Here is a 26,789-nt window from a genome sequence, read left to right as displayed (position 1 = left end):
TTGGAGCTAGAATGTATCTCAAGCTATAGTACCAAGAATAGAATAGGGGCACCCGGGTGGCTCAGTCGGTTAACCACCTGACTGACTTTGCCTGAGGTCATGATCCAGCAGTTCGTGAGATCGAGCCCCACGTCAGGCTCTGTGCTGACAGCTCAGAGCCTGGAGCCTGCTTCAGATTCTGTGTCCCTCTTCTCTGCCCCTCCCCCACTCATGCTCTGTCTCTGTCTTTCTCTCTCTCAAAAATAAATAAACATAAAAAAAAAGAATAGAGTAAAGCTTGTAAGAGTCAGCCTATATGCAGCCTATAGATTTTCAGATAGTAGCTTAAGAGTATTGCTGCTCTAGGACACACAGGGAAGTAGGGCATAAACTATGAACAGTAGGCAGAATTTATAAGTGACTAGTGTTAGTGTTAGAAACATACCATCACCTTTGGGGAAATTCTTTTCTTTTCTTTTTTAGAGAGAGAGCTAGGCAGACTCCATGCTCAGCGCAGAGACCACCTTGGGGCCCGATCCCACGACCCTGGGATCATGACCCGAGCTGAAATCAAGATTCGGACACTCAACCAACTAACCACTGAGGCATAAGGAGAGAAGATTTCTCCTGAAGGAGGGATTTTTAAATTATTATTATTTAATGGACTCCACACCCAGCTTGGAGCCCAACGTGGAGCTTGAACTCACAACCCTGAGATCAAGACCTGAGATGGAGAGTTGGATGTTTTACCGACTAAGCCACCCAGGTGCCCCTGGGGATTTCTAACTGGATATAGAGCAACTGTGTCTAAACTAAAGACACTCTCAGGAACTCTAGGAACTACCCATATTTCAATTTTTGCCAATGTTGAAGAAAGGAGAATTCGTATCAACTAGTTCTAACTAGCAAACTCTTGGATTACAAATGAGATTATTAACCTCTGGCAATCACTGATCTTTTCATTGCCTCTAGAGTTCTGGTTATCCAGAATGTCACATGGTTGGAATCATACACTCTGTAGTTCTTTCAGACTGGCTTCTTTCACTAAGAAATATGCACTTAGGGTCCCTTCATGTTTTTTTGTGGCTTGATAGCTCATTTATTTTCAGGGTCCAATAATATTCCGTTGTATGAATATACCACAATATATTTATCCATTCCCTTATTAAAGGACATCTTGGTTGCTTCCAAGTTAGGGTGATTAGGAACAAAGCAGCTAAAAAACATTTGTGCGTAGCTTTTCATGTGGATATGTTTTCAACTTATTTGGGGACATGCCAAGAAGTACAATCGCTGGTTTGTGTTGTAAGAGTGTATTGCGTTTCGTAAAACACTGTCAAATTTTCTTCCACGGGGGCTGTGCCATGTTGCATTCCCACCAGCAATGAATGAGCACTCCTGTCATTCAGCATTCTCGCCAAAGCATTTAGTGGCGTTTGTGTTTCAGACCCGAGCCATTGTAATACACGTGCAGGGGTATCTCACTTTTGTTCTCATTTGCAATTCTCTAATGACATAGGATGTTGAGCACCTTTTCAAATGCTTATTTGCCATCTCGATATATTCTTTAGTGATGTATCTGTTCAGATCGTTTGCCATTTTTTTTCATTCTTTGTTGAGTTTTAAGGTTTTTTTTAAATTTTTTTAATTAAAAAATTTTTTTCTTAAATATTAATTTATTTTTGAGACAGAGAGGGAGACAGAGCATGAGTGGGGAGGGGCAGAGAGAGAGAGAGGGAGACACAGAATCTGAAGCAGGCTCCAGGCTCTGAGCTGTCAGCACAGGGCCCAATGCGGGGCTTAAACCCATGAACCGTGAGATTGTGGCCTGAGCCAAAGTCAGATGTTTAACCAGCTGAGCCACCCAGGCGGTCCCAGAAGTTTCTTAAATATATTTTGGGAGGCACCAGGGTAGCTCAGTCGGTTGAGCGTCCAACTTCATGATTCATGGGTTCAAGCCCCGTGTAGAGCTGTGAGCTCAGAGCCTGGAGCCTGCTTCAGATTCTGGGTCTCCCTCTCTTTCTGCCTGCCACCACCCACTCTCTCTCTCTCTCTCTCTCAAAAATAAAATAAACATTAAAAAATATATATATTATATATTATATATTATATATATATATATTGGGCACAAACCCTTTATCAGATAAATGTTTTGCAAATATTTTCTCCCAGTCTGTGGCTTGTCTTTTCATTCTCTGAAGAGTGACTTTTGTAAGGCGGCGGTTTCTAATTTTAATGAAGTCCAAATTATCATTTTTTTCTTTCTTAGATCATGCTGGTGGTGGTGTATAAATGAGCCTGAGATAGTCCCTGCTGGCTTAAAATGGCCCCAGGTTATTACTGTTTCGCATCGGGCTGAGATCCTAAGCCCAAAGCCCGTGGGCACAAAACATGGACTCTTACACATTCCACTGCTTTAAACACAGTCCAAATAAACATTCTTAGCTATTCAGAGCTCACCTATCTTGTACACCCTATGAAACTGCATCTAACATCTGCTAACCATAAATAAGACAAACCCTGTAGCTCTAAAAGGCCAAACGCTCTGCTGCCCTTCAGAGATCTCTGACCCAGAGACTCCTCACCTTGCTGCTGACCAACATCACCCAGACACGTAGTCCTCTCCCTAAAGTCCCTTCCCCCCCCCCCCCCCCCGGGGAGATCCTCTGCCTCATTCCTTTTCTGGGTGATGGCCTGAGCCACTGGCTCTGGAAAGTCCCTTGTCAGGAAGCACTTCCTCTCACATGCAGGCCTGTCGGATAAATGGCTTGTTGTGTGTCACTGCTGCTTGTGGCTCTGTCTCTTTTTCATTATCCCCAAATCCTCACAAATTCACTACATTTGTCCAAAAACTCATTGCCAAACCCAAAGTCACCTAGACTGTCTCTTGCATTATCTTGTAGAAGTTTACAGGTTTGCATTTTAAAGTTAGGCCTATGATCCATTTTGGGTTAATTTTCATGGAAAGTATAGGTAGGGTCTATGTCTACACTAATGCTTTTGTATGTGGATGTCCAGTTGTTCTGGCACTCTCTGTTGGAGACGCTGCCCTTTCTCCATCAAATTGTGCTTACTCCTTTGTCAAAGATCGGTCGACTATCTTCACGTGGGTTTATTTCTGGGCTCTTTATTCTGCTCCGTTGGTCTACTTGTCTCTTCTTGCACAGCACCACACTGTCCTGATTATTGTAGCTTTGTAGTAAGTCTTGAAGTCGGGGAGCGTCAGTCCTACGACTTTATTCGCCTTTAGGATTATGTTGGCTCTTCTGGGTCTTCCGTCCCTCCGTGTAAACTTGACATTCAGTCAAGTCTATCATCTACAAAATACCTTGCTGGGATTGCAATATGCTTTACCAGCAACATCTCTTGTAACATGCTTGCCCAAGCAGTCAATACTCTAGTGAGGCGCCATCATTTTCCAGGACTTCTCTTGGGTTTCCCTGTTGTCTCCTCCCTTATAATAGTAACAGCTCTCTTTTCGATTCCTTTGTATTGGCTAGCTCTTTCAGAGCCATATTAAATACAAATTGCATTGTAGGCCTCCTTACCTTGTTTCTCTGTTTGATTATAATGTGTTTATTATTTCACCTGTGAGTTTAGTGTTGCTATTAGTTCTAGACCTCTCATCCTGTTTCATCAGTTTCTTTCCATGCTTTCTTGAAAGGGTCTCTTGTCGATCTCATCTAATAGATGTTGCTTTTTATCAAGTTCTGTTCTTGCATCTCTCAAAATGACAGTTTGATTTATGCTGTCATGCAAATATAAGCAGATTTGTCAACTTTCCTCTCAATCTTGAATTCTCCTTGAATTCCTAGTTTAAGCCTTTCTTGCATTAACCTGCAGAGTTCTTTATTTTAGTGTACCCAGCATTTAACCTGGTAATGTTTAATTCCATATTTTTGCACTTGTACTCATAAGTGTGATTGAATGTAATTTGAAAAATAATCTTTGCTTTTCTGTATACTCTCAAGCATTTTAAATGAGATAAGATGATCTCTTCCTCGATGGTCTGAAAAATGTAGGGAGTCATCCTTTGATAAAACTCTTCCAATTTTGTCTTTCATGAATGTTTATTCAAGATTTTAAAGCATGAGTCTGTATTAAATTTGGGGCATTTGTATTTTCTAAGAAGACTGCTCATTTCAATTTTATTTTCAAATATTTAAATAAAGAGTTTTATGGTGAGTTATCTCACAGTTTAGAAAACATGTGTTTATATGTCCTTAGTCTTGCTATCTTATTTTTAAATTAAAAAAAATTTTTAAATGTTTATTTATTTATTTTGAGAGAGAGAGAGAGAAAGAGTGTGTGCATGCACATGCAAGTTGGGGAGGGACAGAGAGAGAGAAGGAGAGAGAGAATCCCAAGCAGGCTCCACGCTGTCAGCACAGAGCCTGACACGGGGCTTGATCTCATGAACCCTGAGACCATGACCTGAGTTGAAATCCAGAGTCAGATGCTTAATCAACTGAACCACCCAGGCACCCCACTATTTTATTTTTTAATATTTAACTTATTTTTTATTGAGGCATAGTTAACATAGAATGTTATATTAATTTCAGGTGTACTACATAGTGATTTGACAATTCTGTACATGACACAAAGTCCCTCATCATAAGTGTAGTCACCATCTGTCACCATGCAAAGTTATTATAATATTACCGTATATTCTTTATACTGTACTTTTTCATCCCCATGACTTCTTTATTCTCCTTACTCTTTCTATTGCTAGGTCTATTACTGTCTCTTTTCTTGATGAAATTACTCAAGAACCAGATTTTATACCTATTTTATATAAAGTCAGTTTTACTGTATTTTCCCTTTAAATTCATTATCATTAGTCTCTCCTTCTGCTTAGCTAGGTTCTTATTTCATTTAATTTGATACCTTAAGTTGAATGTCCAGTTCACCCACATTCATGAGCTCATGTTTAATAAGAAAAGCATCAAAAGCTATAAAGTTTCTTCTGATACATTTTTAAAAAAATTTTTTTAATGTTTATTTATTTTTGAGAGAGAGAGAGAGAGAGACAGAGTGCAAGTGGGGGAGGGGCAGAGAGAGAGAGACAGACAGAATCCAAAGCAGCCTCCAGGCTTCAAGCCATCAGCACAGAGCATGATGCGGGGCTGGAACTCACAAACTGCAAGATTGTGACCTGAGCCAAAGTCAGACACTTAACTGACTGAGCCACCCAGGCACCCCTCTTCTGATATGTTTATTAACAGCATTTAATTTTCTATATGTGTTTTCATTGTGACTGATTTCTTTTTCAAAATACATGAAGAAAGTGGACCCTTTGTAGAAAAACGAGAAGAGGAAAAAACAAATCACCCGTTGTTCCTCTAGATATGACATCCGTTACTTAGTTTTGACAACACATTTTGTTAAAATGCCTGAATGTCAAAACCCATAATGAACAGGGTTAAAAGGGCAAAGTAGGAGAAAATGTCTGTAACATATATAAGGAAGTTGAATAGTTCTGGTATAAAAATCAGCTCTTTAAAATCAGCTCTTGTAAAGCTTTTTTTTTTTTTTAATTTTTATTTATTTATTTATTTATTGAGAGAGAGAGTGCGGGGTCAGCGAATGGGGGAGGGGCAGAGAGAGAGGAAGACACAGAAGCCAAAGAAGGCTCCACACTTGGGCTCTATCTCAGGAAACTGATCATGACCAGAGCCGAAATCAAGTGTCAGACGCTTAACTGAGTGAGCCACCCAGGTGCCTCAGCTCTTGTAAAGCTTTAAGAAATGGAAGAATAGGCAGAGTGCCCAATCAAGCATTTCAAAAAAGAAAAGGTATGTTGGCCTAAAATACATTTAAAAAAATCAATTTTACCTGGTAAACAAAAGAGTGCAACTTAAAACCACAGTGACAAAAATTTTTTTTTGCTTGTAGGTTAGCAAAGATTTTTTTTTAATTCTTTTTAATGTTTATTTATTTTTGAGACAGAGAGAGACACAGCATGAATGGGGAAGGGGCAGAGAGAGGGAGACACAGAATCTGAAGCAGGCTCCAAGCTCGGAGCTGTCAGCATAGAGCCCGATGCGGGGTTCAAACTCATGAACCGTGATATCATGACCTGAGCCAAAGTCGGACACTTAACCGACTAAACCACCCAGGCGCCCCACAAAGATTTTTTCCTTTAGTTACAATCTCCAAAGTTGGCAAAGTGGTGAAGAGGTTGACTCTTCATCAACTTTCAGTAAACACTGAAAATCAATTTTAAAAGCTTTAAAAATTGATATATTCTAAGAAAATCACTGCCAATGTACCAAAGATTTAGCTACAAAGATGTTGCTTATGGCTAAAAATCATAAACCAATTGCTAAACAAACAGGGTTGGCTGATTTAACGATGGTAGAGTAATCGAAAGGATTGGACAGTTATTACAAATGACACTGCAGAAAATACTCCTGGAAAGGGAAGGATTGTCATGATATACTGATATGCCCAAACATACATTTGTTGCATGATTTCATTTTGGAAATATAAAGATACTGTGACTTATTTGCATTTGAAAATGCTTATGCACAAATATATTACGGATAATTTTTCTCCTTCTTCTTCTCTATTCCCTCCTCTTCTTTTGCTTACTGTAAAATTTAGGCAAAAGCAAAAATCAGGATATATAAAAATTGCCCATGATATCTTCAGAAAAATATTTTCACAAATATTCCAGGCTTTTTTGTTGCTGTTGTTATAAAAAGACTTTCTTTCTTTTTTCTTTTTTGGTTCACAGCAAAATTAAAAGGAATGTACAGAGAATTCCCATATATCCCCACCCCCCACACAGTCATGGTCTCCTCCATTACCAACATCTCCCACCAAAGTGGTACATTCGTTACAATCAATGAAATTTATTGTAGGCTTTTTCACATAACATCATCTGTTGTACTTTCATATTTGGCAATTAGAAAGTCACTGTGGTCATCTCTACATTTCAGAAGGGTGAGAACAGAGTCTGTTGGAACAGAGCAGAGCCCTGGACACACAAGGGTATACAGACTCAAGAGTGGACAACTATTTGAAAAAGTTTAGTAATAAAAGATAAGGAGTAAAGATAGAATCATTGGTGGAGAGGAGTCCCTGCAGGCAAAAGGAATACCCATTCATTGCCTAATGCAATTCTTGGCTCATTAAATGTTGAATTGGTTTAATGTATTTCATAAGACTTAACTGTCTTTCCAGAGACATAAGCTAGCTGAAGGCAAACATTTTCTTTATATCCTCCCAGAATACCTACCATGTTCGTCTTTTTTAATGAATATTTTAAATTTTATTTAATTTTATTTTTAATTGAATATTTTCTCATTTATTTTTAAAAATTTTTTTTAATTCAAATTTAAGTTAGTTAACCTACAGTGTAGTCTTGACTTCAGGAGTAGAACCCATGGTTCATCGCTTACATATAACAGCCAGTGCTCATCCCAATACGTGCCCTCCTTAATTCCCATCACCCATTTAGCCTGTCCTGCCACTCATCTGCCCTCCAGCAACCCTCAGTTTGTTCTCTATTTAAAAGACTCTTCCGGTTTGCCTCTCTCTCTGTTTTTATCGTATTTTTCCTCCCTTTCCTCTCTGTGTTCATCTGTGGAGTTTCTCAAACTCCACATATGAATGAAATCATATGATATCTGTCTTTCTCTGTCTGACTTATTCTTAATATACTTGGAGACTCACTCGAAGTTTAAGAAATAATACAGAGATCCCACACTTGACTGAGTTCCCCCCGATGGTAACATTAGCAAAACAATAGTATAATATCACAACCGGGATACTGACTTCTACATAATTTTCTGGTCTTACTCAGACTTTCCCAGTTTTACTTGTATTCATTTGTGCCTGTGTGTGTTCTATACAATTTTATCATTCATGTAGGTTTGTGTATCCATAACCACAGTTGAAATACTAAACCATCACCATGAAGATCCCTCATGTTGCTTTTATAGCAAAGCCACTTCCCTCCTGACGTCTCTCAATGCTCACAGTTCCACGTACCTGAAAACCACTAACCGGTTTTTCCATTTCCAAAACGTTATCATTTAAAAAATGTTATATAAGTGGAACCATACAATATGTAACCTTTTTTCGATTGGTTTTCCCTGCCCTTTAGCATAATTCACTGCAGATTTTCTAAATTGTTGTTGCGTGAGTATCAATAGTTCATCTTTTAATTGCTGAGTAGTATTCCTTGACATGGATGTATCACAGTTTACTGTTTACTTGTAAAAGGACATCTGGGTTGATTCTGGTTTCAGGCCATTATGAATAAATGCCCAAGACGGTCATCGCTGGGTCATATGGGAATTGCATGTTTAGTCTTGTATGAAACTGCCAAACTGTTTTCCAGAGTGGCTGTACAATTTTACATTTCCACCAACTGTGAGTGATCCAGCTTCTTCATTTTCTTGCCACCATTTGGTGTTGTCACTATTTCCTATTTTAGCCGTTCTGATAGGTATGTGATATTTTATTGCAGTCTTAATTTGCATTTCCCTGATGCCTTGTGATGCTGGATATCTTTTCATTTGTATATCCTCTTTAGTGTTCATGACTTTTGCCATTTTCTAACTGGACTTTTTATTAATGTTGACTTTGAGAATTCTTTATATATTCTAGATACTAGTCCTTTTTTTGAATCTATAGTTTGCAAATATTTTCTCCCAAGATGTAGCTATGCTTTTCATCCTCTTCACAAAGCCTTTATCATGGCAAAAGTTTTTAATTTTGATGAAGTCAAATTTATCCATTTTTTCTCTAATGGATTGTGTCTTTTGTGTAAAGTTTAGGGACTTTTTGCTTAGTCTTAGATCCTGGGAATTCTCTTTTTTTTTTCTTTTTAAGAGTTTAATAGTTTTACATTTGCTTTTTGTCCTTGATCTATCGTGATTTTTTTTGTATAAGGTGTAAAGTTTAAATTTTTTTTAATGTTTATTTACATTTTGAGAGAGAGAGAGAGAGAGAGAGAGAGTAAGTGGGGGCGGGCAGAGAGAGAGGGAGACACAGAATCTGAAGCAGGCTCTGAGCTGTCAGCACAGAATCCAATGCGGGGCTCAATCTCACGAACCATGAGGTCATGACCTGAGCCCTGAAGTTGGACATTCAATTGACTGAGTCACCCAGGTGCCCCAAGGCGTAAGGTTTAGGTTGGAAATTCACATTGTTTGCCTTTAGGTGTCCAATTGCTCCAGTACCATATGTTGAAAAGCTATTTTTTTTTCTCCATTAAATTGCTTTGGATTGATGTCAAAAACTGGGTGAGCATATTTTTTTGATTCTGGTTTTTGGATTCGCTATTCTGCTCCATTGATCTATGTATCTATTCCTCCACCAATACCACAAGGTCTTGATAACTATAGCTATACAATAAGTCTTAGTATTGGGGAGAGTAATTCCTGTATTTTATATTTTTTTGTCGAGATCATTTTAGCTATTCTAGGGTTTGCACCTTTCTATATAAATTTTGTATTAATTTTATTTTTTATTTTTTAACATTTGCATCCAAATTAGTTAGCATATAGTGCAACAATGATTTCAGGAATAGATTCCTTAGTGCCCTTACCCATTTAGCCCATTCCCCCCCCCACACCCCCTCCCATAACCCTCAGTTTGTTCTGCATATTTATGAGTCTCTTCTGTTTTGTCCCCCTCCCTGTTTTTATATTATTTTTGTTTCCCTTCTCTTATGTTCAGCTGTTTTGTCTCAAAGTCCTCATATGAGTGAAGTCATATGATTTTTGTCTTTCTCTGACTAATTTCACTTAGCATAATACCCTCCAGTTCCATCCACGTAGTTGCAAATGGCAAGATTTCATTCTTTTTGATTGCTGAGTAATACTCCATTGTGTGTGTGTGTGTGTGTGTGTGTGTGTGTGTGTGTGTGTATACACACACCACATCTTCTTTATCCATTCATCCATCGATGGACATTTGGTCTCTTTCCATACTTTGGCTATTGTTGATAGTGCTGCTATAAACATGGGAGTGCACATGTCCCTTCAAAACAGCACACCTGTATCCCTTGGATAAATGCCTAGTAGTGCAATTGCTGGGTCGTAGGGTAGTTCTATTTTTAGTTTTTTGAGGAACCTCCATACTGTTTTCCAGAGTGGCTGCACCAGCTTGCATTGCCACCAACAATGCAAAAGAGATCCTCTTTCTCCACATCCTCACCAACATCTGTTGTTGCCCAAGTTGTTAATGTTATCCATTCTGACAGGTGTCAGGTGGTATCTCCTTGTGGTTTTGATTTGTATTTCCCTGATGATGAGTGATATTGAGCATTTTTTCATGTGTTGGTTGGCCATCTGGATGTCTTCTTTGGAGAAGTGTCTATTCATGTCTTTTGCCCATTTCTTAACTGGATTCTTTGTTTTTTGGGTGTTGACTTTGATAAGTTCTTTGTATATTTTGGATACTAACCCTTTATGTGACATGTCATTTGCAAATATCTTCTCCCATTCTGTCGGTTGCCTTTTAGTTTTGCTGATTGTTTGCTTCACTGTACAGAAGCTTTTTATTTTGATGAGGACCCAGTAGTTCATTTTTGCTTTGGTTTCCATTGCCTCCGGAGACGTGTTGAGTAAGAAGTTGCTGCGGCCAAGATCAAAGAATTTTTGCCTGCTTTTTCCTCGAGGATTTTGATGGCTTCCTGTCTTACATTTAGGTCTTTCATCTATTTTGACTATGGTGTCATCCATTTTTGTGTATGGTGTCAGAAAGTGGTCCAGGTTCATTCTTCTGCATGTTGCTGTCCAGTTTTCCCAGCATCACTTGCTGAAGAGACTGTCTTTATTCCATTGCCTATTATTTCCTGCTTTGTCAAAGATTAGTTGGCCATACATTTGTGGGTCCATTTCTGAGTTCTCTATTCTGTTCCATTGATCTGAGTGTCTGTTCTTGTGCCAGTACCATACTGTCTTGATGATTACAGCTTTGTAGTATAGCTTGAATTCTGGGATTGTGATGCCTCCTGCTTTGGTTTTCTTCAAGATCACTTTGGCTATTTGGGGTCTTTTCTGGTTCCATACAGATTTTAGGAATATTTGTTCTAGCTCTGTGAAGAATGCTGGTATTATTTGATAGGGATTGCATTGAATATGTAGATTGCTTTGGGTAGTATCGACATTTTAACGATATTTGTTCTTCCTATCCAGGAGCATGGAATCTTTTTCCATTTTTTTGTGCCTTCTTCAATTTCTTTCATCAGCTTTCTATAGTTTTCAGCGTATAAATTTTTCACCTCTTTGGTTAGATTTATTCCTAGGTATTTTATGGGGTTTTTTTGTGCAACTGTAAATGGGATTGATTCCTTGATTTCTCTTTCTGTCGCTTCATTGTTGGTGTATAGGAATGCAACTGATTTCTGTGCATTGATTTTATATCCTGCAACTTTGCTGAATTCATGAATCAATTCTAGCCATTTTTTTGGTGGAATCTTTTCGGTTTTCCACATAGAGTATCTTGTCATCTGCGAAGAAAGTTTGACTTCCTCCTGATTCGATGATTCAATGATTTTGATGCCTTTTATTTCTTTGTGTTGTCTAATTGCAGAGGCTAAGACTTCCAATACTATGTTGAATAACAGTGGCGAGAGTGGACATCCCTGTCTTGTTTCTGACCTTGGGGGGAAAGCTCTCAGTTTTTCCCCATTGAGGATGATATTCGCATTGGGTCGTTCAAATATGGCTTTTATGATCTCGAGGTATGCTCCTTCTATCCCTACTTGCTTGAGGGTTTTTATCAAGAATGCATGCTGAATTTGTCAAATGCTTTCTCTGCATCTATTGAGAGGATCATATGGTTCTTGTCCTTTCTTATTGATGTTATGAATCACATTAATTGTTTTTGTGGATATTAAACCAGCCCTGCATCACAGGTATAAATCCCGCTTGGTGTGGTGAATAATTTTTTAAAAAATATTGTTGGCTAAGGGGCGCCCAGGTGGCTCAGTCAGTTAAGCGTCCGACTTCAGCTCAGGTCACGATCTCGCGGTCTGTGAGTTCGAGCCCCGTGTCGGGCTCTGGGCTGATGGCTCAGAGCCTGGAGCCTGCTTCCCATTCTGTGTCTCCCTCTCTCTCTGTCCCTCCCCCATTCATATTCTGTCTCTCTCTGTCTCAAAAATAAATAAACGTTAAAAAAATATTGTTGGCTAATATCTTGTTGAGGATTTTTGCATCCATGTTCATCAGGGAAATTGGTCTATAGTTCTCCTTCTTAGTGGGGTCTCTGGTTTTGGAATCAAGGTAATGCTGGCTTCATAGAAAGAGTTTGGAAGTTTTTCTTTTGTTTCTATTTTTTGGAACAGTTTCAAGAGAATAGGTGTTAACTCTTCCTTAACTATGGTAGAATTCCCCTGGAAAGCCATCTGGCCCTGGACTCTTGTTTTTTGGGAGATTTTTGATTACTAATTCGATTTCCTTACTGGTTATGGATCTGTTCAAATTTTCTATTTCTTCCTGTTTCAGTTTTGGTAGTGTATATGTTTCTAGGAATTTGTCCATTTCTTCCAGATTACCCATTTTGTTGGCATATAATTGCTCATAATATTCTCTTATTATTATTTTTATTTCTGTTGTGTTGGTTGTGATATCTCCTCTTTCATTCTTGATTTTATTTATTTGGGTCCTTTCCTTTTTCTTTTTGATCAAACTGGCTAGTGGTTTATCAGTTTTGTTAATTCTTTCAAAGAATGAGCTTCTGGTTTCATTGATCTGCTCTACTGTTTTGTTTTTTTTTTTGGATTTGATAACATTAATTTCTGCTCTAATCTTTATTATTTCCTGTCTTCTGCTGGTTTTGGGTTTTATTTGCTGTTCTTTTTCTGGCTCCTTAAAGCGTAAGGTTAGGTTGTGTATCTTAGATCTTTCTTCCCTCTTTAGAAAGGCCTGGATTGCTATATACTTTCCCCTTATGACCACCTTTGCTGTGTCCTAGAGATTTTGGGTTGTGGTATTATCGTTTTCATTGACTTCCATATACTTTTTAATTTCCTCTTTAACTTCTTGGTTAACCCATTCATTCTTTAGTAGGATGTTCTTCAGTCTCCAAGTATTTGTTACCTTTCCAAATTTTTTCTTGTTGACTTTGAGTTTCATAGCATTGTGGTCTGAAAATATGCATGGTATGATCTCGATCTTTTTGTACTTACTTAGGGCTGATTTGTGTCCCAGTATATGGTCTATTCTGGAGAACGTTCCATGTGCACTGGAGAAGAATGTATATTCTGCTGCTTTAGGATGAAATGTTCTGAATATATCTGTTAAGTCTATCTGGTCCACTGTGTCATTCAAAGCCATTGTTTCCTTGTTGGTTTTTTGATGAGATGATCTGTCCATTTCTGTGAGTGGGGTGTTGAAGTCTCCTACTATTATGGTATTACTATCGATGAGTTTCTTTATGTTTGTAATTAATTGATTTATATATTTGGGTTTTGTCCACATTTGGTGCATAAATGTTTACAATTGTTAGGTCGTTGTGGTGGATAGACCCCTTGATTATGATATAATGCCCTTCTGCATCTCTTGATACAGTCTTTATTTTAAAGTCTAGTTTGTCTGATGTAAGTATTGCCTCTCTGGCTTTCTTTTGTTGACCATTAGCATGATAGATGGTTCTCCATCCCCTTATTTTCAATCTGAAGATGTCTTTAGGTCTAAAGTGGGTCTCTTGTAAACAGCATATAGATGGATCTTGTTTTCTTATCCATTCTGTTACCCTATGTATTTTGATTGGAGCATTGAGTCCATTGATGTTTAGAGTGAGTACTGAAAGATATGAATTTATTGTCATTATGATGCTTGTAGAGTTGGAGTTTCTGGTAGTATTCTCTGGTCCTTTCTAATCTTTGTTGCTTTTGGTATTTATTTATTTCTATATATATTTTTTCATCTTTTCTCCCCTCAGAGAGTCCCCCTTAAACTTTCTTGCAGGGCTGGTTTAGTGGTCACAAACTCCTTCAATTTTTGTTTGTCTGGGAAACTTTTTATCTCTCCTTCTATTTTGAATGACAGCCTTGCTGGATAAAGAATTCTTGGCTGCATATTTTTCTGATTCAGCACACTGAATATATCCTGCCACTCCTTTCTGGCCTGTCAAGTTTCTGTGGATAGATCTGCTGCAAACCTGATCTGTCTTCCCTTGTAGGTTAGGGACTTTTTTTCCCTTGCTGCTTTCATGATTCTCTCCTTGCCTGAGTATTTTGTGAATTTGACTATGATATACCTTGTTGATGGTTGGTTTTTGTTGAATCTAATGGGGGTCCTCTGTGTTTCATGGATTTTGATGTCTGTGTCTTTCCCCAGGTTAGGGAAGTTTTCTGCTATGATTTGCTCACCTAACCCTTCTACCCCTGTTTCTTTCTCTTCCTCTTCTGGGACCCCTATGATTCTGATGTTGTTCCTTTTTAATGAGTCACTGATTTCTCTAATTTTTAAATCGTGCTCTTTTGCCTTAATCTCCCCCTTTTTTCTCCTTCATTATTCTCTATAAGTTTGTCATCTATATCGCTGATTCTCTGTTCTGCCTCATCCAATCTTGCCGCCGCTGCATCCATCCGTGATTGCAGCTCAGTTATAGCATTTTTAATTTCATTCTGGCTATTTTTTACTTCTTTTATCTCTGCAGAAAGGGATTATAATCTATTTTCAACTCCAGCTAGTATTCTTATTATCGTGATTCTAAATTCTTGTTCAGACATCTTGCTTGTATCTGTGTTGATTACATCCCTGACTGTCGTTTGTTCTTCCTGTCTCTTTTGAGGTGAATTCCTTTGTTTTGTCATTTTGAAGGGAGAAACGGAATTAATGAGGTAGAAAAAGTAAAATTAAAAAAAATTAAAAAAATATTAAAATTAAAAATTAAACACATGCACACACTCACACACACACATACACAAAAATCGAATAGATGATGCTAGATCCTAGGTGTGTTTTTGTCTGGGTGTTGAAAGTGGTTTGACAGATTAGAGGAAAAAAAATGGGGAGGGAAGAAAAAAAAAAGGAAATTGTTTGAGAATTTAAAAAAGTAAATACACTGAAGTAGACTAAAATGAGATGGGGTAAAATAGAATTTGAAAAAATATACACAAAAGTAAAGAATATAGTAGAAAAAATTAAAGAAAAATATTTTTAATAAAAATTAAAAATAAATATGAATTTTTTCTTTTTCTGTATTCAAGAAAAAAGAAACGAAAAAGAGAAAAAAGACTTAAAGGAAATCGTTTGAAAATTTGAAAAAGTAAATACACTGTAGTAGACTAAATAAAATGATGGAAGTAAAATAGAATTTGAAAAAATTTACATAAAAGCAAAAAATATAGTAAAAATTAAATAAAAAATTAAATAAAAATATTTTAATAGAAATTGAAAGTAAAAATAAAGTTTTTCTCTTTCTGCATTCAAGAAAAAGCAAAGAAGCAAAAAAGAGAAAAAAGAAAAAGAAAAAAAGGAAATTGTTTGAAAATTTGAAAAAGTGAATACACTGAAGTAGACTAAAATAAAATGATGGAAATAAAATAGAATTTGAGAAAATTTACACAAAAGTAAAAAATAGGGGCGCCTGGGTGGCGCAGTCGGTTAAGCGTCCGTCTTCAGCCAGGTCACGATCTCGCGGTCTGTGAGTTCGAGCCCCGCGTCGGGCTCTGGGCTGATGGCTCAGAGCCTGGAGCCTGTTTCCGGTTCTGTGTCTCCCTCTCTCTCTGCCCCTCCCCCGTTCATGCTCTGTCTCTCTCTGTCCCAAAAATAAAAAAATAAAATAAAATAAAATAAAAAAATTTAATAAAAAAAAAAAAGTAAAAAATATAGTAATAAAAATTAAAGAAAATATTTTTAATACAAATTGAAAATAAACATCATTTTTTTTCTCTTTCTGTATTCAAGAAAAAGAAAATAAGTGTAAAAGAGACAAAGAAAGAAAGAAAATTGAATAGATGAACCTGCTAACAGATTGAAGTAGAACTGAAATTGCTTCGTTTTCCCCTAAAAGTCAGTCTATGTAGCACTTTATAGTCCATAAACTATGCAGGCGGTGAGACTTGTGTTCTTGAAGAGCAAAGTTGGCCCAGTTGGCCGGGGCTCAGTGTAACAGCTCTGCTCTCCACTAGACAGCGCTGCTAGCCTACTGAGGTGGATTATCGCGGGGCTCGTAGGTGCATATGCGCATCCGCGGGAGTGGTGAAAATGGCGCCACCCAGTTACCCAGTCTGTTCTCCCAGATCAGCAATCACACACCTGTCCCCTGTCTTCAGCTCTCGTCCACTCCCCACTTTTTCACTCTCATGACCAGGCCCCAGGCAGTACCTCTCTCAGATGTGGCTGTTTTTCCCAGCCCCTTACTTCCAAAGGACTGCAGCTTTCACCTGCTCTACCCCTCTGCAGGAGGGTCTCACCAAGCAATGGCCCAATGAGCAATGGCTGAATGTTGGCTGCACCCAGGAACGCCCGCTGGACCCTGCTGCTGCCGGTGCCCCGAGACTGCGGCCGGGTGCCAGCCTGCCCCAGAAAAAGTTCTCAAGATAGTGTAGCAGCAGCGTTTCAGGGATTATGGAAAATCACAACGCACATCTGTCACGAGGCTTCCCCCTTAACGACCTTGTTCCAGCACCAGCGCATGTGGCCATTTTCTGGGGTCTGCTGGGACCAGGTGGCTTCAACAGTCTCTACCAAATGTCCTTCCAGCAGTGGAACTGCTTTTCCTCATGTGGCCTGAGAACTTCCCGGACCCCACTCTGTTCCTGGGGATTCACCCTTCCCACCAGAGCACCACCAGGTATCGAGCTGCGAAGTTGCAGCCTTTGCTCCCCCCTTGTTTATAGTCTTAATGGAATTTAAACCCTCTCCTTTCTCCTTTCTCCCTTTTTAGTTTAGTCCCTGCGGCTGTTTCTAATTTTCCACTTTCTCTCCAGCTGCTTTTGGGGAGGGGTGCTTTTCCCGTATTCTCCCACCCCACCCCCAGTTTCCGTCCTCTCTCTACTCACAAAAGGACCTCCCTTCCTGCACCTTCTCACTCCCCAAGTTCACTTCTCCGTGCCGTGTACCTGCTGAATTCTATGGTTCAGGTTGTGCAGATTGTTGTGTTAATCCTCCAATCAGTTTTCTAGGTGTGTAGGATGGTTTAGTGTTGGTCCGGCTGTATTTCATGGACGCGAGACACACAAAAAAACTTCCATGTTGTTCCGCCATCTTGGCTGCTCCTCCCTCTATATAAATTTTAGAAGAAGCTTGTCAATAGTCACACAAAGCCTTGCTGGGACTTTGATAGAAATCACATTAAACAGATCTGTATCCAGATTCCTTTTTTTTACATGTGGACGTTCAGTTGTTCTAGCACCACTTGTTAAAGAGACTATCTTTGCTTCATTGTATTGAATTTCCTCCTTTGTTAAAGACCAGTTGACTCTATTTTTGTGGGTCTATATCTTGGCCTTTTATTCTGTTCTGTTGATCTATTTGTCTTTTATTTTTCTGATGCCACACTGTCTTGATTATCCTAGCTTTATAGTAAATCTTGAGATTGGGTAGTATCGGTCCTCCAGCTTTGTTCTCCTTCAGTATGTTTTGGCCATCTTGAATCTTTCACCTCTCTATATAAACTTTAGAATCGGTTTGTTGGGGCGCCTGGGTGGCTCAGTCGGTTAAGCATCTGACTTCAGCTCAGGTCATGATCTCGCGGTCCGTGAGTTCGAGCCCCACATCGGGCTCTGTGCTGACAGCTCAGAGCCTTGAGCCTGTTTCAGATTCTGTGTCTCCCTCTCTCTGACCCTCCCCTGTTCATGCTCTGTCTCTCTCTGTCTCAAAAATAAATAAACATTAAAAAAAATGAAAAAAAAAATAGAATCAGTTTGTCAACATCCATAAAACAACTGCTGAGATTTTGACTGGGATTGCATTGAATCTACAAATCAAGTTATAAAGAACTAATATCTTGATAATGGGTCTTCCTGTACACGAATATGGAACATCTCTCCATTTATTTAGTTCCCTGATTTCACAGAGTTTTGTAGTTTTCCTCATATACTACTTGTCCATATTTTGTTAGTTTTATACATAAGTATTTTATTTTGGAGGGGCTAATGTAAATGGTAATGTGTTTTTAATTTTAAATTCCACTTGTTCGTTGCTGGTATCTAGGAAAAAAGGCAATTGACTTTTGTACATTAATCTTATATTCTGTAAACTTGCTACAATCTCTTATTCTAGGAATTTTTTATTGATTCTTCTGGGCTTTCTACATAGACAATCATGTCATCTGTGAAAAAAGATAATTATATGTATTTCTTCATGATATTTATTTTAGTATTTTTTTTACTTATTGCATTAATAAGGACTCAGTACAATATTGAAAAAGAGTGTCAAGAGTGGAAACCCTTGTTTCCACTAACATGCATACTGTTAGTAAAAATGTCAAGTTTCTCACCACTATGATGTTAGCTTTAGGGTTTTGTATATATATTTTTTTCTCCAACAGATTTGTTTTGTTGTTTTGTTTTGTTTTTTGAAAGGAACGGATTTTGAAGAGAAAAACATGGGGAGAGTTGTTTGGAATAGAAAATAAATACAAAAAGAGGTGCTTGGGTGGCTCAGTTGGTTAAGCAACCAACTTCAACTCAGGTCATGATCTCAGGGTTTGTGGGTTTGAGCCCCATGTCCAGCTCTGTGCTGACAGGTCAGAGCCTGCAGCCTGCTTCGAATTCTGTGTCTCCCTCTCTCTCTGCCCCTCCCCTGCTCATGCTCTCTCTCTTTCAAAAATAAATAAATGTTGAAAAATTTTAAAAGAAAGAAAATAAATACAAATGTAAGCTGTTTTGCTAATTGTTTTATAATCAAAAAAAAATTTGCACGGAAAATGCCCTATCCAAAACAACACAATAAAGGTTTGAAGATCAAGGTGTCCCCTTAGGCAAAACTGAAGATTTCAGTATTTGGAAATTCCAAATACTGCAAGGCTGCAGTCTTTGTTTTGGGATGGATCACTGGGTGTGTGACACAGTTCAGGCTCTTAACCAGATTTAAACAGAAGAATGGCCACTTGGCCCTGGTAGTAGATGAAGTGTTTGGTTTCATGTGTCACGTGACTATCAACGTTTCTCACCGCGATGTGGTCCCAGGTGGGGTTGTACTTCTTGTCAAACTCTTTTAATATGGGCCACAAAGTCCTTCTCTATGTTCTATTTCTCCAAGACCTGAGTAGCACACTCCACTGAATCCTGTTACATCTCCTCCAACATGTTGGCATTTTTGATCATTTCATCTGAGCCTTTTGGTTGCACATGGTTACCGTGGAGCAGCCAATAGAAACACTCAGACCTAGCAGGAGCTGCCCTTACTTGGGTCTTTATTAAGTTGAGGAACTCCTCCTCATTCCTAGTTTACTGAGAGTTTTCACCATGAATGTGTGTTGAATTTTGTCAAATGCTTTTCCTGCCATCTATTTATACGATCGTATAATTTTTCTTCTTTAGCTGATTGATAGGAAGGACTATGTTAGTTGATTTTTGAGTGTTTGGGCAGTCTTGCATACCTGGAATAATTACCACTTGGTCACGTGTATACTTTTTTCTACATTGTTGCATTCTATTTGCAAATATTTTGTCGAGGATACTTTTAGACATGTTCAGGAGAAATATGGGTTAATAGTTTTCTATTTTTTTGCAGTGTCTTTGGTCTTGGTATTGGGGTAATGCTGGATTCATAGAATGAGTTAGGAAGTATTTCCTCCGTTTCTGTCTCTGAAAGAGATTACAAAGAATTTGGCATAATTTTTTCTTTAAATGTTTGGTAGATTTCACCAGTGAACACAACTGGTCCTGGTACTTTATGTTTTGGAAGATTAGTAATTATTGATTAGATTTATTTACTAGATAGGAGCTATTCAGATTGTCTCTTTCTTCTTGTGTGAGTTGTGACAGACTGTGTCTTTCAAAGAATTGGTCCATTTCATTTATGTTATCAAATTTGTGGGCATAGAGTTATTCGTGGTATTTCTTTATTATTATTTCCATTTTCGTGGGAGATGTAGTGATATCCTGTCTTTCATTTCTGAGATTAGTAATTAGTAGTGTGTTCTCTCTCTTTTTCTTAGTTAACCTGCCTAGAGGTTTATCAATTTTATTGATCTTTTCCAAGAATTGGCTTTGGGTTTCAATAGTTTTCGTTATTGAGTTCCTGTTTTACATTTCATTAATCTCTGCTCCAACTCCATTTTTGTTTGTTTGTTTACTTTGGACTTAATTTGCTCTTCTATTTCTAGTTTCCTAAGGTAGAAACTTAGCTTTTTAATGTTAGGTTTTTGTTGTTTTCTAACACATCCTTTCAGTGCTATAAATTTCCCTCAAAACACTGCTTCTCTGCATCCCACAAATTTTGTTTTATTTTATGTTAGTGTAGTTCAAGATATTTTTAAATGTCTCTTGAGAGAAATGTGTTATTCTTTAAATAACACATTTAAATGCGTGTTATTGGCTCGGCCACCATAACGAATGACACAGTAACTATCCGGACCAGGAAGTTTATGACCAACCAACTACTTCAGTGGAAATGAATGGTCATTGATGTTCTCCACCCTGGAAAGGCAACAGTACCTAAGACAGAAATTTGGGGGAAAACTAGCCAAAGTGCACAAGGCCACACCAGATGCCATTGTTGTATTTGGACTCCGAATCCATTTTGATGGTAGGAAGACAACTGGCTTTGGCATGATTTATGATTCTTTGGATTATGCAAATAAAAATGATCCCAAACGTAGACTTGCAAGACATGGCCTGAATGAGAAGAAAAAGGTCTCAAGAATTCAGCAAAAGGAACTCAAGAACAGAATGGAGAAAGCCAGGGGAACTGCAAAAGCCAGTGGTGGTGCTGACAAAAAGTGAGCTGGAGATTGGACAATAGGAGTGAAGATTCTGTAGTGACTTTATCTGTGATGGCTGTGCAGATTTTTCATGAGAGGATTAATAAACTAAGAACTCTTAGGTGTCTAGTGATTTGGAAAAATGTATTGTTTAATCTTCACATATTTGAAAATTTTCTAGTTATTTTTCTGTTATTGATTTCTAGTTTACTTCCTTTGTGGTCTCAGAGCAGACACTGCATAATCGTTTTTCTTTTAAATTGGTAAGTTGTGTTTTGTGGCCTAGAATGTGATCTATCCTGGTGAATGCTCCACGTGAGCCTGAGAAGGATGTGGATTCTGTTGTTTGGGATGGAATAGTTTATAGCTCTCAATTACGTACAGTTGATTGGCGGGGCTGGTGAGTTCAACGATTTCCTTAATTGATTTTTTGCCCGATGGATCTGTCCATTTCTGATAGAGGGATGTTATAGTTTCCAATTGTGATAATGAATTCACCTATTTCTCCTCGCGGTTCCCAGTTATTGCCTTATAGATTTTGACACTCTGTTGTTTGGTGCACACACATTAAGGATTATGTTTTCTTGGAGAATTGAACTTTATAAACATGTAATGCCATTCTGTACCCCTGATAATTTACCTTGCTATTCAGCTTTTCTCTTGTTAGGATGGAGTGATGAGTTCTAAGATCCTTACATGTAGGACAAGAAATGGGGAATAATTATATATAATATCTCTCTCTTTAGTTTTCATTGTTGTTACTTTGGGTACTACAATATATATGTGTATATTATACCAATATTTTACCACTTTGAATGAACTATAGAAGCATTCTTTTCATTTCCCTTCTTCATTTTAAAATATCATTGTCTTGAGTATCCTATGATGCTATAAATCAAATGTGATTTATACAACTCAAGAGGAAAAGGACAATCTGTTGTATACACCCATATTTCTGCTGTTTTTCTTCTTCCTTCTTGATGCTTCAGGATTCTTTTATTCTTTCCTTTGTATCTGTTAAAATGTCTTTTAGCCATTCTCTTAGGATAGGTTTGCTATCCCATTATATGAGAATGTCTTTATTTCCCCTTCGTACTTGAAGGATAGTTTCGTGAAATGTAGAATTCGTAGCCGACAGTTCTTTTTCCCCCAGCATTTCCAAGATATTGCACTACTTCCTACTGGACTCTGTGATTTCAGATAAGAAATCTGTTATTTGAATGGTGTTCCCCAATTCATTTCCTCTCTGTCTGCTTTCAGATTTTTCTTTGTCCTTTATTTCTAAACGTTTAATTTGGATATGGATATCCAAATACAGATGGCATTTGGAGTTTGTTTGCTTGGATTCTTGGATCTATAGGTTTATATCTTTCACCAAGTTTGGGAAGTTTTTAGCCATTACTTTTTCAAATACTCTTTTAGTCTCACTCTCTTTCACCCTTTCCTTAGGATTCTTGACTACACCCATGCTGGATTATTTATTATTGTCCCACTGGTCTTTGAGGGTCTGTTGAATTTATTTTTCTTTAGTGTATGTCTTCCATGTTGTTCAGATAAGGGGAATTCTATTGATCTGTCCTCAAGTTCACTTATTTTATCTTCTGTCTTCTCCATTCTATGACTGAGCTCATCTAGTGAGTTTTGAGCTTTTCTGCCTCTTGTATTTTTTTATTCTATAATTTGTATTTGGTTATTTTAATATTTGATTTCTTTGCTGAGCTTTTCTATTTTCCCATTTGTCTCAACAAATTTTAAAAGCATTTTAAAATTGAAGCATTTAAATGTTGAAGCATTTTTATTCTGTAAGCTTTAAAATCCTTGGTGGTAATGTCAGAGAATTCCGACATCTAATTCATCCCCATTTTGGAGTCAATGGGTTGTCTTTTCTCATTCAAGGTGTTTTTCTTGACTCTTGACACAAAAGATCATTTTCTATTGTATCCTGGACATTTTGTCTAATACATTAGGAGTGTGGGTCCTGCTGTATCTTTTAAAAAAAACAATTTTTAACGTTTACTTATTATTGAGAGACAGAGAGACACCGAGCATGAGCAGGGGAGGGGTAGAGAGAGGGGGAGACACAGAATCCGAAGCAGGCTCCAGGCTCTGAGCTGTCAGCACAGAGCCTGACGCGGGGCTCAAACTCACAAATTGCGAGATTGTGACCTGAGCGGCAGTCGGTTGCTTAACCAACTGAGCCACCCAGGCGCCCCTATATCTTTTATTTTAGTAGGAAGTCTCCCTGTTTAGGTTTAACAGTCAAACCTTGGGCTGCTTTTGTGGGCTGTGGTTCCAATGGCTGTGCATTTGAAGCATTACTTTGGCTCATTTGAGTCTTCTGAGGCTTCCTCAGCTCTCTGCTTGTGCTGCCTATGGGGACAGAAAGGATTTTTCCAGGCTGGGATTCTGAAGGAGCACTACGTAGAGATCCCCCAACTGGTGCTTTCTGTCTTCTCTGGTGTCCCTGAGCACGGAAGAGGATTCTTGCACCTGCCTATCAAAAAGTCTTTTCAGGTTGCTGCTTATGTTGCTACATCCCTATAGCTGGGTCCAAGCATCCACCTTGGTGCCCTTCGGAGAGTGGGATTGGCCATTTGTTATGGCTGAGTCCCTCCCACTGGTTCCACATGTTGACCCTGGTGGCTCCCAGTAGGAGAAGGGATATCAGGAGTATTAGCATTAGGTTTGTGGTGCCCAGGGGATAAAGGAGGCTTCCCAGACTAAGTCTGTTGTGGTAAGTTGGTCCCTCTTGCCAGTTCTGGCCCCCTGCCTCAGTGAATCTCAACAGTGCAGGCGTATGGAGGCTGCTGGGGGAGAGTACACGCCCTTGTCTTTTTTCGTTGATGAGGCTCCTAATTATTTTGCCTTGCTAGTGGTGTCAGGCTCACTAATGTTGTCGGAGCATCTCCCATTCGATCCAGGAAAGGAATGAATTTACCTGGGCCGTATTTTGTTGCCAGGTTGAAGGTCAGGAAATGCTGGGTCTCAATGACCTTACTCTGTTGGTTACGAGAAGACACAAGATACCCTTGCACTGAAGTGTTCCTCCAGTCCTAAGGTTCCAAATCAGCTTGCCTTCTGCTTACCACCATTCAGACTTCTTGTTTATTTTCATTATTATTATTATTATTATTATCATTTTTGCATTATTTCCGGAGTTGACAGTTATGCTTGGGAAGAAGAAATGGGGAGAAACAAGCCTGTGTCATCTTGTCAGGCTGGAAGTTCTATCATAATATTTTTGCTAAAAACTAGAAAATGACTTCTGAAAAGATTTCACAAATGCAATACGTTGGTTTCTGTGGATTATCACACTAAACAGTATGAAAAATGAGCATGGTGTAGATATATGTATCATTTTAATGTGATTAATCCTCCATAAGTTTAGACACATTTATGACTAGTACTTGTTTGAGAAGCAAACCTGAGAATTAAATAGACAAAAAGTGATTTTTCTCTATAGTGATGCTATATGAAGTTTTCCTACTGATGAACACAAGAAAAAATAAGCTAAATATTAATGCAAACATATGTCTGTCTTCTCGAGACTGCATGTTTAAAACAACTTACAGAAGTTGCACAAGGTTTAAGACTAAAGATCGTCACTATTAAAATCACATACACTTGGTAAAAATATGCAAACCAATGACATGATGCTATATCAGGCGCTCCACACGTCTCTCGACTGAAATTTATAACTGGAATTAATTGCAGATGACTTTGGCTCATGACTGGGTAATTTATTCCAGGCTAGAGGTTTCAGAAACAAAGCATCTTTATCTGTCTCTGTCTTTAGCCCTCCTGAGAGGAGCCCATTTATCAGCCTTCTTTATTGATTTTTTATTTAGAGAAGTGATGCAAAATGTGCTAGACAGCCAGATAAATTAGTGATCATCGCCTCCTTTGCGTGGTTCTGAATTTCAAAAAACCATATGCATATATGGCATATATCATTCTGTTATATGTGACTGTAATACCTAGCAAGGGTCTCATCACTTAAAACATAAAAACGCACAGAGACCATCTTACTGGCTTTTGTTGGTTTAGAAATGAAAATTATATTGACAGGCTCTTTTTGATATCCCTTAAGCGATAATTTGGTTAACATTAATTATCATCGTGATATGTAATTGTATTTATGTATTTATGCATTTATGCATAGACCATTTGAATATTTTACATTTGCCTGTTAGCATTGTTTTCAGCACGCTTTTATATTCGTGATCTTTTACTCTTTTCACAACTCGGCTTTATGAAGAACCTTCATCTTGCAGATATGCAAGCTGAAGAGAAGTGTAGGACTTATTTTTGTTAAGGTCAAACAGTTAACTTCCAGCAGCCCGGAGACCCGAATATAGATCTTCTGACTCCAGGCTCTTTGCGGTAAACATCAATCCCTCTGTGACTAAAGTCCAAACACAGGATGAAAGAAAACAGAGCAGAATACAAAAGGAGTTATTTCGTGCTGCATGGAGAGGTGCTGTTTGCAACCAGGAAGCATAGCTAATTACCAACCTGGCGTTAATTACTGATCTGCTTCTAGTTTATGACTAAACGTTATTCAGCCTGTGCTGATTAATTCTGCTGTGAATCAGATCATTATATCATTGGTTAAAATTCACACTTTGGCCATACGTCTGGGAACAGTCTTCTAGTTCATACACCCCACATGCAGAGACTATTTGTAGTTAATGAAAAAAAAATTGTGATTCATAGAATTCTAATTTCTAAGTTGCCACAAATGCATAGAAGATTATTATATAGAAAATGATGTTTGGCTAATTAAATACCGATCAATCCAACTTCCATTCCGAATCCCGTGCAGAACAAGAGACTACATTTAGGATCCATTCTTCGTACGCTCAGATTTAAGTAGAGAATCCTTCTTCACTTCATGTGAACGATATAATTTTCTTTGTTTATTCAACATGCTGCATTATTCATTCTATTATAAAAATTGTCTACTCACAAGGTTTTAAAATAATTGAGTCTATTTGTTTCGCTTTCCCTGATGTATTAATATTTTCTTTGCATGGTACTTTAGAAAATATATGACCTAGCAAGCAGCCTAATTCTTGTCACAGCTGCAACCTTACTGAGGCAGAAAATTTGGCATTTATATAAAATGAAACCATCTCTAATGCTTTGTCCGCCCTTCTAGAATCCCCTTTGTTTAATCACCATGTGTAGAGCTTATAAAAGGACTGCTTTCAGGAATAAGTAGATAGAAATGAGGGGATGCTGATGTGTGAATAAAACGGTGATATAAAAGAAAATGGATTTTGTTCCCCCTCCAGCTGAAGTCTGTGGATGTTGCCCTCTGCCTGTCACTGATAGCTGTATGTGTCAGTCTCCGGATTCGTGAATTACATCCCTGACCCACCCCCTCCCAGACCAGGATGTCCCTGCTACACGTTTCCATGGTGCCGAGCTTCCCTATCATAGCGCATTATTGTAATTGCTTATTGTGTCTTCTGAATCCTCTGATAGTCATAGAGTCAGGGACAGGGTCTGCCTTGCTTCGCATTCTTGCATCGTCATCTAGTACAATGCTGGCACACAGGGGCTCTTCATAAATGTTTGCTCAAGAAAAAAATGGACACAGTCTAAAATTTGAGCTCCTGGCCACTCTCACGCACACCATGAAGGCTCTGCCTCAATGTTCGTGTGAATCTCGCCCTTCAGAAACAACACTCCTCTGTTCCTTTTGGTAGTACCAGCATCTAACTCAGTGTCTGCAATATATTAATTGCTTGGTGAATGTCCCTTAAGTAACTGAATTAATGAGTTGCAACCAGTTCTTATCTTGGGCATGAGCTAGTTATTTGTGGATCAGATCTGGAGACTCTCTGGTGATTACATCACCAAGAGTTGTCTTCAGGACTGCGTAAGGGTAGGGAACAGGCACATCTGCTGTGAAAGGCATTTCCCTGATGTGTAAGTTAAACAAAGTTCACATTCCTATG

At 38.3% G+C, this 26,789-nt stretch overlaps 2 pseudogenes; one reads left to right on the top strand and one right to left on the bottom strand.

Moving 5' to 3' along the window:
* Nucleotides 1-18,975: 18,975 nt before the first annotated feature.
* On the bottom strand, nt 18,976-19,222 carry LOC125923376 (dynein light chain 1, cytoplasmic-like; annotated as a pseudogene).
* A 1,280-nt stretch (nt 19,223-20,502) lies between these two features.
* On the top strand, nt 20,503-20,845 carry LOC125923377 (40S ribosomal protein S24-like; annotated as a pseudogene).
* The last annotated feature ends 5,944 nt before the right edge of the window (nt 20,846-26,789 follow it).

Source organism: Panthera uncia, chromosome B1 (genome assembly GCF_023721935.1).
Source record: "Panthera uncia isolate 11264 chromosome B1, Puncia_PCG_1.0, whole genome shotgun sequence".
In the NCBI taxonomy this organism is placed as follows: domain Eukaryota; kingdom Metazoa; phylum Chordata; class Mammalia; order Carnivora; family Felidae; genus Panthera; species Panthera uncia.
The sequence above is the reverse complement of the archived record's forward strand: the minus strand, read 5'-3'. Positions and strand labels throughout refer to the sequence as shown.